Raw genomic sequence first — 12,045 nt, forward strand, 5'->3', positions numbered from 1 at the left:
AGTGTCTTGCTGGTAGGTGGAACAGTTGTTTAAATTAACTTAGAATGTCCTACCAATGTTAAAGGAGCAATGTACTGGGGATATCAGTAAATCTGTCTGTTCAAAGATGGAAAAACATAACCATACCTAAATTCTTATGCAGTGTTTGTTAGGCATGGACCAGATCCTCTAGTAGGACTGAGGTTTATTCTGAGGAGAATGTTATTTACTTGCTTTCAACGTGGTATGTCTGGCTGGGCAGCTGGTTTTATAACAACTTATTTTGGCAGGCTCAAGTTCCAAGTGTTGTGTAATCTTCATTCTCTAGATACTTGGAAAACAGTGTTTCTGGAGATCTGTGATTACATATAAGATCTTCAGTTGCATCGCAGACCACAAGACATGGTGTAATGACACTCATTCAGACCTTCATAATAATTTCTGAGCAGAAAACACTTGTTGAATACACTGCATGTACCAAAACTAGAGTTGGTTGGCTATATAAAGTATTTAGATACCTGGTATGTTGATGATGTGTGCCTGTTTGTCAGTGAGGACCTATTAGTCTGCAAGAGGGAATAGGAATTCTGTAAGAATAATGTCATTGCTTCTCTCCTTGTTTTTTTGTTTGAAAATAAACTAATAAAATTCAAAAGGGGCTTTGTGATAGTACTCAGGAAAGTTTTCGCTTTCCCCTGCTCCTTAGTACTTACCCAGACAATGCTATCAACCTCATGTAGGAGACTGGCCTTGAACACTAGAAATGAAATGATCAGTAAATGATGGGTAAAAATAAAGTGATCAACCTCCTAATCATCCAGGTGCTTTCTTAAAGCTTTTTGCAGAGCTGTTTTCTTTTTTTGGGAACAGAAATTGTCTGGACTAATGGGGCTCCAATGTTGGCTGCTACAATGTAGTTGCAATGCCAGGCTTAGCATCCTGACCTTGTCACAGGTGGCATGTTCTGGAGTTCAGATTATCAAATTTATGATGTTCTTTGACTAGATTAGATGAATGATATCTTAATCAGGTGCTTGTAGAGTGTGGTAATGAGCCATTGAGCCTCAAGCTGCATTTCTCCATCTGTCTTCAGCTTCACCTCTGCTTGACTTTGCCAGTGAGTCATTTTGTGATGTAAGAAAAAGATCTTGCTGCCCCTTACTCACTAAATCTGTATAACAGGTCTAACAGTGCTTATCAGTTTGGATGGGTGGCATAACGGCGACCATTTCTGAAGCACTTTTAGGTTCTTAAATTAATTTTACCATCTAGTCTCTTCTAAACTTTTTCTACTCCTCTTGCCTCTATTTGGTTTATCTCATGCTGCCATTCAGAAGATGGACTTGTGAATGCAGGTGTTTCAAAGTTAGGAAAAGTTGGAATAAACGTGTGAATTCCACGCCTAATTTTTGTGTAGCTTTCATATGCATCTGTGTTGGATGTTCTCCATATTCTGCTTCCTTTTACAGGTTTTGATGACATAACACAGTGATGCTTTGTATCAGAAGTGGTGCTAGTTTGGCCAGACAAGTATTTTTCTTGTTTTCTGGACAACCCCTTGAGATCCAGTTGCAGGTGTGCAGGTCTTGAGAGTGAAACAGGGAAGGATGCTGTTTGGTACCAGGATCATGAGTGTTATCAAAAAACGGTAATGAAATTAATAAATGTCAATTTAGAACACATTTTTGAGAGGTGTGTGATAAATGAAGCATTAGGGCTGCACAGGACTTTGAGGTTGAAAGAAATGTAGCACATTACTACTAATAGTTAATCGAGTATATTGAAAGTGGTAGATGTCTTGTGAAAACAGTCCTGCTGTGGTAAATGAAGCCACATTGGATGGCCTTACCAATACAGTACATCAACTTGAATTCTTGCATTATCCAGTTGTGCAGGGTTGTCTTGATAGCCTCAGTGATGTACTTCTGATCGAATATCAAGTGCATAGCTAGCTCATGATATGGTGCAGGACTGTAGATTGCTGGCTTGTTCCTCTACTGTTTTACTTTTGAACCTTTGTCAGTGATTCTGCCATGTGTGACATGAAATTCTGGGTCCTTAGAATTGACAGGAAGACCTCTCTCAGTGCCAGCACTCGTGTCTTCCTGCCTGCTCCTCTGTGGCTCTCTCCTTCCCGCTCCTCAGATCTGCTGCTGGTCCTCCAAATCCTAGCTGCATCTCATCCAAGCCATGGCCATAGGGGAAGCTGGCTGTGATTGGGGATGGGATTTGGGCACATCTGTGGAAAGTGATAGATGGAAGCATCTGGTGTAGATGCCAGCCAGATGGAGTGTACTGGGGCTATGGGGTAGCTGGGGTGTGATGTGCTGAGCGTGGGCACCCTAGTGGGTTTGCCCTAATCCTGAGGAAAAATTTATCTGCCCCTATGCCAGAAAACCTAAGCTTTTTTTATCTTATGTTGTGATCAAAAGCATATTTGGAGCACTCTTCAAATCATGAAGTTTTACCTCCTTCAAATCCTGGTTTTAAACAAGCTTCTTGTGACAGTCTATCCCTTACTTTCCCTTTCTCTCTTATGACTTGCCACCTTCCCCACTTAAACACCATCCATTTTTGTGAAGTGAGCCACTGAAGATAAAGGTTTTGTGTGCCTGTCCTGGCATGCTGTTGGACAAAAGCATTTTTGTTTGCATTATAGAAAATGCATTTGGATTTGATGAAAATTAATTCCTTAAGGGTGTTTATCTTCATTGTGTCTGCATTGCAGCGGGCTAATTTCCTTTTCCAGTTTGAGATGCAAATTGCTTTAAGTCAGTCAGGAATATTTTCTGTTGGTTTTAATAGCATCTGCAATGTGACATCTTAGCAAGACCTGTTGCTAGTCTATTTATATTGTGGCAATACACTTCTGAGTTAGAATTCCCTGAATTGTCTCAGATAGGTCAGTCACTGAGGAAAAGTGCCAGCTTTATAAAATTAAAAAGCACCGTGAGTGCATGATAATTATATATAAGTGCAATATTTAAATAACTTTTTAATAGTTATCACAGTGAATGATTTTAGGTATGTTTTACTTTTATTAAGAGTTTGATGTCTGGGTGTACAACAGTTGCAGAAACTGCAGCTGGTTCAGAGTCTTGGGCAGGATCTGATCTTTTCATCGTATCACTACTGTCTCAAATAATTGCACAAATATTTGCAAGGCGTGCCCACTTCTTAAATCAATTAATTAGTATTTTGTAAAGCTTACATATGAGTAATTTTCCTTCATTTTCTTTCTGACCACTTTTGTGATTAGACCATGTCTGGCTGAAGTCTTTTGAGAGGATTTAGGGATGGGGGCACGAGGGTTGTCTTTCTTCTGGCTGTGGAATTATCTGCCTGCCATCTGCAGTCTTTCATTGACATTATTGTTCTGGTTTAAATCCAGATTTTGAAAGTACAGCACTTTGTTATCGGTTTGTCTTTTCCAAACTTTACAGCGGCTCTTGCAGGTATGTTTTTTTCCACGGCTTCTGTGGAAAATCAGGCCATGCTCCTTCCATGTGCTCTTATTTGTATTTCTTTCTCTAAGTAAGAGTGTCATTGGTCTTAAGTCTTTACATTCTTTCTCTTTTGTTATGCTGTGATGTAACTTCAGCCTTTGGCTAGTCCCCAAGATCTAAAATTTGCATGTATGGAAGCACATGAAGTTCCTATAGATTTTTTCATGGTAACAAAATTGCAGAAGTATGTCTTCAGTGTTTAATCATTGAAGAGTGCCGGATGATGGAGTTGCCCACAGATATCACAGAAGATGCTGACCAACTTTTTTTCATGTCAGAGTCAGAAGATAGTTAGAATAAGTATAAATGTTATGCTTTAACTTGTATCATTTTATTATTTGTGCAGTAAATAGGAATCTCTGCCCTAAAGACTTGGTAGCATGGAAAAAGCTCAGAGACAAGATGTAGTTGAAAATTGTTTTTCTTCCTGCCCCTGTGTTATGCTCCCTGCAATATCCACTTCTTTCACAGGTTTAGATTCTCTTAGACATGCTGAAATCCAGTCTCTGGACTTGTCAGTTTTATGTCAGATGCCTCCCCCCAAAAAGGGGTTGTAGAGGATCCAATGGTTCCAGCCCCTGAGCAGATATAACTTTGCTTTAGCATGGGAGATGGTACCCCAGTTTTGATGTGTGATGACTTCTTCCAGAGGTGTGCTAGTTTCCTCCTGGAACAGCTGTTGAATGCCCTGCATTAGTGCAGCTAAGGTTTGTCTATTGATATGAATGGCAGACTCAGGTGTGGAGTAAGCTGAAGCATGAATTTGAAGTACAGTATTTTATTAATGAACAGTCAGCTACCAAGTTGGATTCTTTTCTTTCCCTCTAAGATTACACTTAATCAGTTTGGAGAAGCTAGGATTTAAGAAATCCTGACCTGGCATGCACTGGGTGAGGCTGTCATCCATTTCACTCTCTGGTGTCTTTGCAAGTGGAGATGCTCCTGCAGATGAGTAGCTTAGTTACCAGCGTGCCTGATAAAGCAGAACTGAATTTGGGTGAATGAGGACACCTCAGTCAAGAGCGGGTATTGATGTTAGCTGTCTTAGTTTCTGCTAGCCTCAAAGTAAGCAACATCAAATCTAACTTATTTAAATTCTGTTAATGTAAAGAATGTTCAAAAACTTACCAAGTGACATAGATGCCTTTGAGATCACTTGGAAAAACAGAGTGCCTAAAGTTAGCTGCTTCTCTGTGGGACCATCTTCACAAATCATAGTATTTCAGACAACCTGAAGGCAGGGAGAGTTGGGCATTTTTCACTGACTAGGGCAGGACTGTCCATCTGGGGAGATTTCTTTCAGTTTTTCCTGTGAGGTGGCCAGGAGCTGAACAGGTCACATGCCTGCAGATATGTTGAGCCTGGTTTGGTGGCGTAGGTGAATGCTTTCATGTCAGCCTGGCTAATTCTCATCTCTGTTATGTTGGCTCCATTTAATTTGCAGAGAAAAATGACATATATTCTCCTTAGTGCCTTTTACTCTTTTAGGGCATCCATATCAATAACTCTGTCAAGTTGAGGAGGGAACATGAGTGAATGGGAAACAGACTGAGAAAACCAGAGAAGAAAGGCTATGGAAACCACAGCTTGAAAATTGCTTTATAATAAGAAGAGCTATTTCTTCTCACTTGCTTTAAGCCCAAAATATGATGGTTTACTATGGTGCCTTCTAGTAGTTCTCCAACCTGATTTTCCTCTACTTAATTATGTGTTACCTTTGGTTGTCTTATGTTCTCCTTCCTTGAAACTTTTCTAGTTTTGCTAAACCTTTTCCAAGAAGAGAGGACAGAGTGACAACTTCCAGGATGCAGTTGAACTTCTTAGATGGTTGAATAAAGGTGGGTTTGGTTCTGCAGTAATAATTTTTAGCACTGTCCCTGCTTTTTAACTGTGCTGATGCTTTAGTAAGAACAGTCCACTGTAGATCCAGGATCTCATTTCTGAATCATCCCGAGCCCATCATTATGCATATGAAGTTGAGGTGTTTTTTCACACCACAAATATCAGTCTGTGTTTAAATGGTATTGAATTCTGCCATTCATTTTAACAGTTGTTTTCCTTCCCTGTCCCCCTGTGATTCATTGGTGGCTATAATGAACTCAATATATTCTTAATGCAGATGGCCATGGAGCTGCTGGGCTTGTGTCCTTCCCCTGTGAAAACTGACCTTGAACCATTTATTTCCTGTATAACTGGTTCTCTGTTAGATGAGGACTTTTCCTGTTATCCTGTAGCTGCCTAGTTTTTATAATACGGGGAGGTTGGTTTTTTTTGGTTTGGCCTTTTTTTTTTTAAAGCACCCTTCCTTCCTTTGAGGGGAATCTTTGGGGATTGGACATGAGTTATTGAGGAATAACTTTACATCAGTGAAACAGTGGTAACAGGCTACGTATAAACTTACCACAAATATGAAGTAGCTTAATTTAAACATCTTTCTTCTGTCCAAACAGCTAGCATTCAGCTCTAACTAATCTCCGTTGCAATCACATCTCAGCTTGCTTCAGAAAATTTTAACTTTCAGTATTCTCTTTGGGATTTAGCTTTGATCAAAGAGTACCCTCGGTGGATTAGAGTAACTCACTTCCACTTCTCGTTCTTCCTACTTGTCAGACCAGAATGACTGTTTCTGTATTTAGTCCTGCCTTGCTTATTCGGAAAAGATCCATCCTTTCTCCATGAGAATTTTATGCTTTGTTTATCTGGTAGCAAGGTGGGACCCAATGTGAAAAGTGAATGGCAAAATTAAAAGATTGGTATGGATACTTGCACCAAGTAGCATGCCACATCAATAAATCAAAGCAGAATTTGTAGGTATAAGCTCTGGTCCTTGGCAGTCTCTTAACTGAAAAAAGTCATACTTTTAAAAAGGATTCCCAGATTTATTGTCTCCCTACAGGAGTAATTTCGGTTGAAAAAACCAAACCCCAACTTTTCTTCTGCCTCCTCTCTCTTCCCCTTATTTCTGCCCACCAACACATGTTTAAGAAGTTTAAAAGCAAACTTCCGGGTTCTATATTCTTTCAGAAAATTTAGCCTTTCATGTCTATAACTGCAGACATACAAATGAGGAGGATGTTGCTGCTTCATTTACTAGAATTTTGTCAGGTTTTTCTTCTTTCTGTTTTTAATCCTCAAAGTGAAATACTTGACATGGAACCTAGAAGCACCTTTTATTCAAAATCTAGCATACAGAACTTGGATCCATGTATTTCCAGCTTTTAAGAATAAGTTTTTAAAAATAATATGAATTTGTTTACATACCAGATGTGGTTTTGTACATCCGGCAAGTGTCTGAATATAATTACATGGGATGAGCTGGTTTTGGTAACATGCAGGCACACCAAGAAAACAGGTAGGGTTGCATTCAGGAGAACTGAGCACAGTATTTGAAAGAAAAAGCAAAACAACCTTTTAGAGGTTTATTTGTTCTCCTCATAATTTGAAATTAAGACTCTCCTTGACTAAGCTGAAAAAAGTGTTTCAGGAGGTTGCAGTGTAAAGCCATTTTTGTCTGGGACCTGTTCTCAGTCATTCCCAGAGATGGCATAAAGAGTGTCAGTGAAATGGAGAACTTGCTCTGTATTTCAGTCCTCTGTAGCTCTCATGAAACACACAGGTACTCCGCCTTGGTGGAAAAAACACTAAATGCACTTTCAAGTAAACTAAGCCAGGCAGGGTTATCAGAGAAGAGTGACACTATAATGGAATTTCTCAGCACACTATTAAATGTGTACTAGAGTGTTTCACATTGAGATGATGGATTTTTCTGTCATTCTCAGGAGCTGTATATTTGTCCTCTTCCCCAAAATACTAGGATTTTGAAAAGCATTAATTATATAGGCAGTGTCTTAGTTCAAATGTTATTAATAAAGTCACCTTATAAATTTTAATATAGCAACAAGCATCTGTTGTATGTTTGTCCTTTTTATTAGTAAAAACCAAACTAACCTTCAGTCAATTAGTTCTCATGCTTCAAATTTTGATTATGAGTATTCACTCTTCTACTAACAGGGAAGTTTCTCATGGTTTTGTATATCTCAAGCTTAGCTCAAAATGTATATGGTGTTTCAAGAAAAACAGGATCAGGCAAAAGTGTCTGTAATGCAAAAGTTAGCAGATTTTACCAAGTACCATTAAAAAAATCACTTCCCTTATGTTCCGTAAGTGGGATTTTCAGGCCTTGCTTATTTAAGGATCAAGAATAAAATAATACTTAAGTAATGACTCTTAACAAAATTCCCTTGCTTTATACTTGAATAACAGTCTGGCCCTTAAAGAGGTAATTATCAACAACTTGTGTGTAGCAAAATTATAATTAGTTTACTGTATTAAATCTCAAGGGGTAGACCTGAAAAACAAAACCTTCAACTAGTTTTTGCATTATTAGATAGTTTAAAGATGGATGCCTATTATCCTGGGGTTTTTTTTAAATTAAATTTTATGTTGTATTTTGTATTGGTAATGCTGAATCAAAACTTGATTTCCCTGCTTCTCTGGCTGATCTCATTTAATTCAATGATTGTTTACGTGAATAAGGTGCAAAGAATGTGGCTTTGTATGAAAAACATCCTCCCAGAGGGAGTTGTAGTAGGCTCACACTTAATGTGAAAAAACCAAACCAAAAGAAAAAGAAACCAATGTTTATGTTTCCTTGTCTTGTTGTACAATGATTTTCAGTGAAGTTTCATATTCTGTGAAATTAAATCTGCAGCCAAGATGATATGATATTGGACAATTTTTATAATTCAACATGCAGGTCTGTGCTGTTGAAACAATAGGCTGAGTGTTTTAAGGAGCAGATAGCCTGACTAAAATAACATGTGTTGCAAAAGAAGTTGCAGTGCATTTTCGATAATGTTCAGCAGAGAGATACTTGTGAACTCTGCATGGTGTGTTACAGTCATGGGAGTAGTTAACACGATAAAGAAAATCCCAGCTTTCTTTCTGTTTACAAAACTGGCCTTTCTGGAAGGACTGGAAAACAAGAATACAAATATATAATATGTTTGCTTTCTCTTTCTTCCCCTCCGTTCTGGCCTCACTGTATTGAGACAAAAATAAATGGGAAGACTAACTGTAAGAAAGTGGCACTTAGGGTAAGTCCTTCTCTTCCTTAGTTTTCTCTCTTTGTTTTGTACACTACTGAGAGGTGATGGTTGTGTGGCAACGCAGCTCCTGTGATAAGGTATGATTCAGTCCTGTAGTGCCAACAAAGAAAAACTGTGCTGTTAACACTTCCATAGGCACATTGCAGCAGCTGCACGTCCAAAGATGGATCTGCATAGTTCAGGAGTAAAGTTTGATCTTGTCTGCACTGAAATGCTAACGTGTTTTAGCCATATTAGACCACTCTTGTGGTTTTAAGGTAATGAAGATGTCCTTGACCTGTTTTCCATTTCATTTTCCCATGCAAAATTCCTTTTCATTTTGTGCCACTTCCAAAAGTTCTGTATTGTTGTCCTCTCCTTTGTCCTCGTACTCTGCATCCTTGTTCTGAGAATCATCTGATTTTCTTTGATCTGTTCCTCATCCCCTACACATCTCTTGTTGTTTTGCTAGTTGTGTTCTGACAGTGGTTAATGAGTGCTGAGTCACCACTTTGAACCCAGAGATGTGAATACAGCAAAAGGTTGTTTGGCAAACCTTTAACAAAGAATTTGTGAGAGAGTGAAAAAGGATCTATGTCCCTCTTCCATGCCTTTCCAAGTGCTCTTTACCAGATTGGTGGTTGTGACATGTCTTCTGAGGCTTTTTAAAAGCTCTATGTTCAGGATTTTCTTCCTAGTCCTATCTTCTAGGTTTTACCTATCTCAGTTTGCAGTCTCATTTTTTCTGCTTTCACTTCAACTTTAGTAATGTTTGGGTCTTGAGGCATACTTTTCTATATCTGCTTTCAGCTCTTTTTACTTCAACATCATCAGCTCAAGGGCTTTTCTGGTTGCTCTTCCAGTTTTATTAGGCTTCCAGTCCTTATCAGTGCACTCTTTTTTAAATAACATTGGTTCACTGTGTTCCTTGGTAGGAAGGATGATGAAGGAATATCTGTTTCTATCTCATTGGACAGGAACTGCCACCTCCTTGAGATTTTTGTTGGTGGTTTTTTTTGTATGTTGTGAAGGTGAAAATGGCATCTCTTTTGGAAGAGTGTACTGGAATATAACAGCCACGGGGATGCTAAGCTTCATAAACATAGGGAAGCAGAAGGCCAAGAGAAAAATCCTACCTGTTTCTGGGAACATGGTCCAGGAACATGATGTCCCTTTAGCATGACCCTGCCCTTCTCTGTTATTCCATCCTCAGTTTTGGTGGTTTTTTGCTTCATATTTCCATTCGGGGTCTGGGCAGCCTTTGTGGGCAGATAATGTAAATATTCTCCATGTGTTAGCATGATCTTGCACGAGCTGGTCTCTCATAATGTGTGAAGGAGACTCAGATATGCTGAAATTTCAAAATATTCATTAACTATAAAGCAGGTACACTGAACTGCATAATCCTTTTTAGTACTCAAAATAAGACCAAAACATCTATTTTGGCTGTAGACAAATTAGAAACGTAAGGAGACTGACATGGGTGCAACAAATAGCGTCATCCTTCACGGTTCCTATCAATGGCTGACTAAGGAACTTCTTGTACTAAGGGACCCTGACTTTTACCAAGATGCAGTAGGTAAGCCTATGTAGTAAAGCTTTTCCAGATTTTCCTTTCTTGCAGGCTGTGGAAAACCTCCACAAGCATTGAGAGGCCGAGTGTCTTTAAACCCAGCTTCAGTTCCCAGAGAGATGGCTTCCACTACAAGGCTTCTCCTTTGGGTTCCTGCAGGGCCTGTGAGCACACAGGAGAAGACAGGGAGAAAAGGAGCAGTGAGGGGGAGTCATTTGTGTTCCTCTTGCACTCTCAGCTCTCTGTATGTGACACAAGTACAAATATCTCTGGATGATGAACCTATGACTTCTTGTGTGTAGCCATAAGGGCATAGTCTTCGCTGGGAGCTGAGATTCTGTTCTGCAAGAGGAGCAGCTTTCAAGAGATGCAATCTCTGTACTGTAGACTCTTTAATCACCTAAAATTACATTAGTGATGTTCCTTTTAATCTGTGCAAAGAGTCTGCTGGTGTGGGAAATTTTTATTTTACCTGGTTGGGTATCGCATTTCGATGCAGCAGATGGCATGTGTATGACAAGTGCCATTTAGTAAGAGAGTAAACACAGCAAGAATACACCCTAAGTCATTGGTATTTTCTTAGGTCTTTTGTAACATCAAAGCACCCTTGTGCAATACTTACTACATCAGTCACCTGATGCAAGATCCAAGGTTTTGTGATACGTATTTTCTTCTGTTGTTCCAATGTTAGTACAGCTGGCAAGATTCTCAAGAGATATATGGAAGAGCAATGTGATATTCAAGGTGAGTTGTGTTAATCGAGCCGTAGCCTGCACTGAGATTAACTTCAGTTACTTGGTCTGAAAGTATTTTGTGTCAATGTGTAGCTTTTTAGAATTAGTTAACTGAGATTCTGGTTTGCAATATAAATAGGATAGGAGAGAAACATATGATTTCGTTTATTTTGAGCTTGATACAGAAGCATTCCTTGTGAGTTAAATGCTGAGCTGAAGGTATAAGACTGTTGCTCTGCATGGCCTTAGCCTGCCAGAACAAATGAGGAAGGGCATTTTGAGAACCGGGCTGTTTGATGGATTGGAACAAAGGAGCCCTGGGGTAGGGAGCCATAAGTCAGACTTCTGTTATCTGACTGAGATTCCCACCATTGGACTCCTGCATGGAGTGGGGAAGAGTTTTCTGCAGAACTTCCAAAGAATTTAGCAAGTATTAAAGAAAGCACAGAGGGTGTCCGCAACCCACTGAGAGATCCTTCAGCTCCATGTCTGCCATGGGGTCAGGCAGGAGGATCAGGACTTCTAAAGTATTGTCTGCATGACCTAATTGGAGATCACTCACAAACATCACCTATACAGATACAGCTGTAAAGGGCAACTTGACCTCGTTGTATACTTCATAGGGGGATTAAGAAGACTTTTTACAGATACTGTTTCTTACGATAGTCTTTCTTCTAGAAGAACTCGAAGCATGTTAGTATCTGCATGGCATCTCACTCTTCCCGTCCCTGACTTTTGTTGGTAATGGTGAGTGCATTAAACATCAAAGTCCTGTTTCACTGGGGAATCAAGTCCCCAATCTGGTCCCCCAAGTCCAGAACTTGTCATCCTTGATGACTTTTTCCCACTTTTTAATTACTTCAGACATCTGCTTTCCACCGATACTGTCTAATTACCTAGGGGCAAAGTTAAGCTGTTCATTTCTGTTGTTCAAAGTTTCCAGTGGGAATGGCTTCAGAAAACCTTCAGACTGACACAGGACATAAGGCATGTATATGTTCCCTCTCTGTACTTTGTAAGTCTCATCCATGTACTTTCTCAGACTTTTTGAAAGGATGTGTTTCCCGTGGTTCATGAACCACCCTAATGTGTGATTTGCTACACCAAAGCTGGTTATTCTCTGACTTTAAAAAAATAAGACCGAACTGACTATTCAGATAGTAATT

The 12,045-nt window shown here is 39.4% G+C and overlaps 1 protein-coding gene across 2 annotated transcripts in view; it reads left to right on the forward strand.

The window, feature by feature from the left end:
• The window catches only part of ANKRD6 (ankyrin repeat domain 6), an 89,159-nt gene that overhangs the window by 890 nt on the left and 76,224 nt on the right, over positions 1–12,045 (forward strand). The window lies entirely within an intron of this gene.

The sequence above is a fragment of the Pipra filicauda genome, unplaced genomic scaffold (assembly GCF_003945595.2).
Source record: "Pipra filicauda isolate LSUMZ 115617 unplaced genomic scaffold, ASM394559v2 scaffold60_size3304689_pilon, whole genome shotgun sequence".
Lineage (NCBI taxonomy): Eukaryota > Metazoa > Chordata > Aves > Passeriformes > Pipridae > Pipra > Pipra filicauda.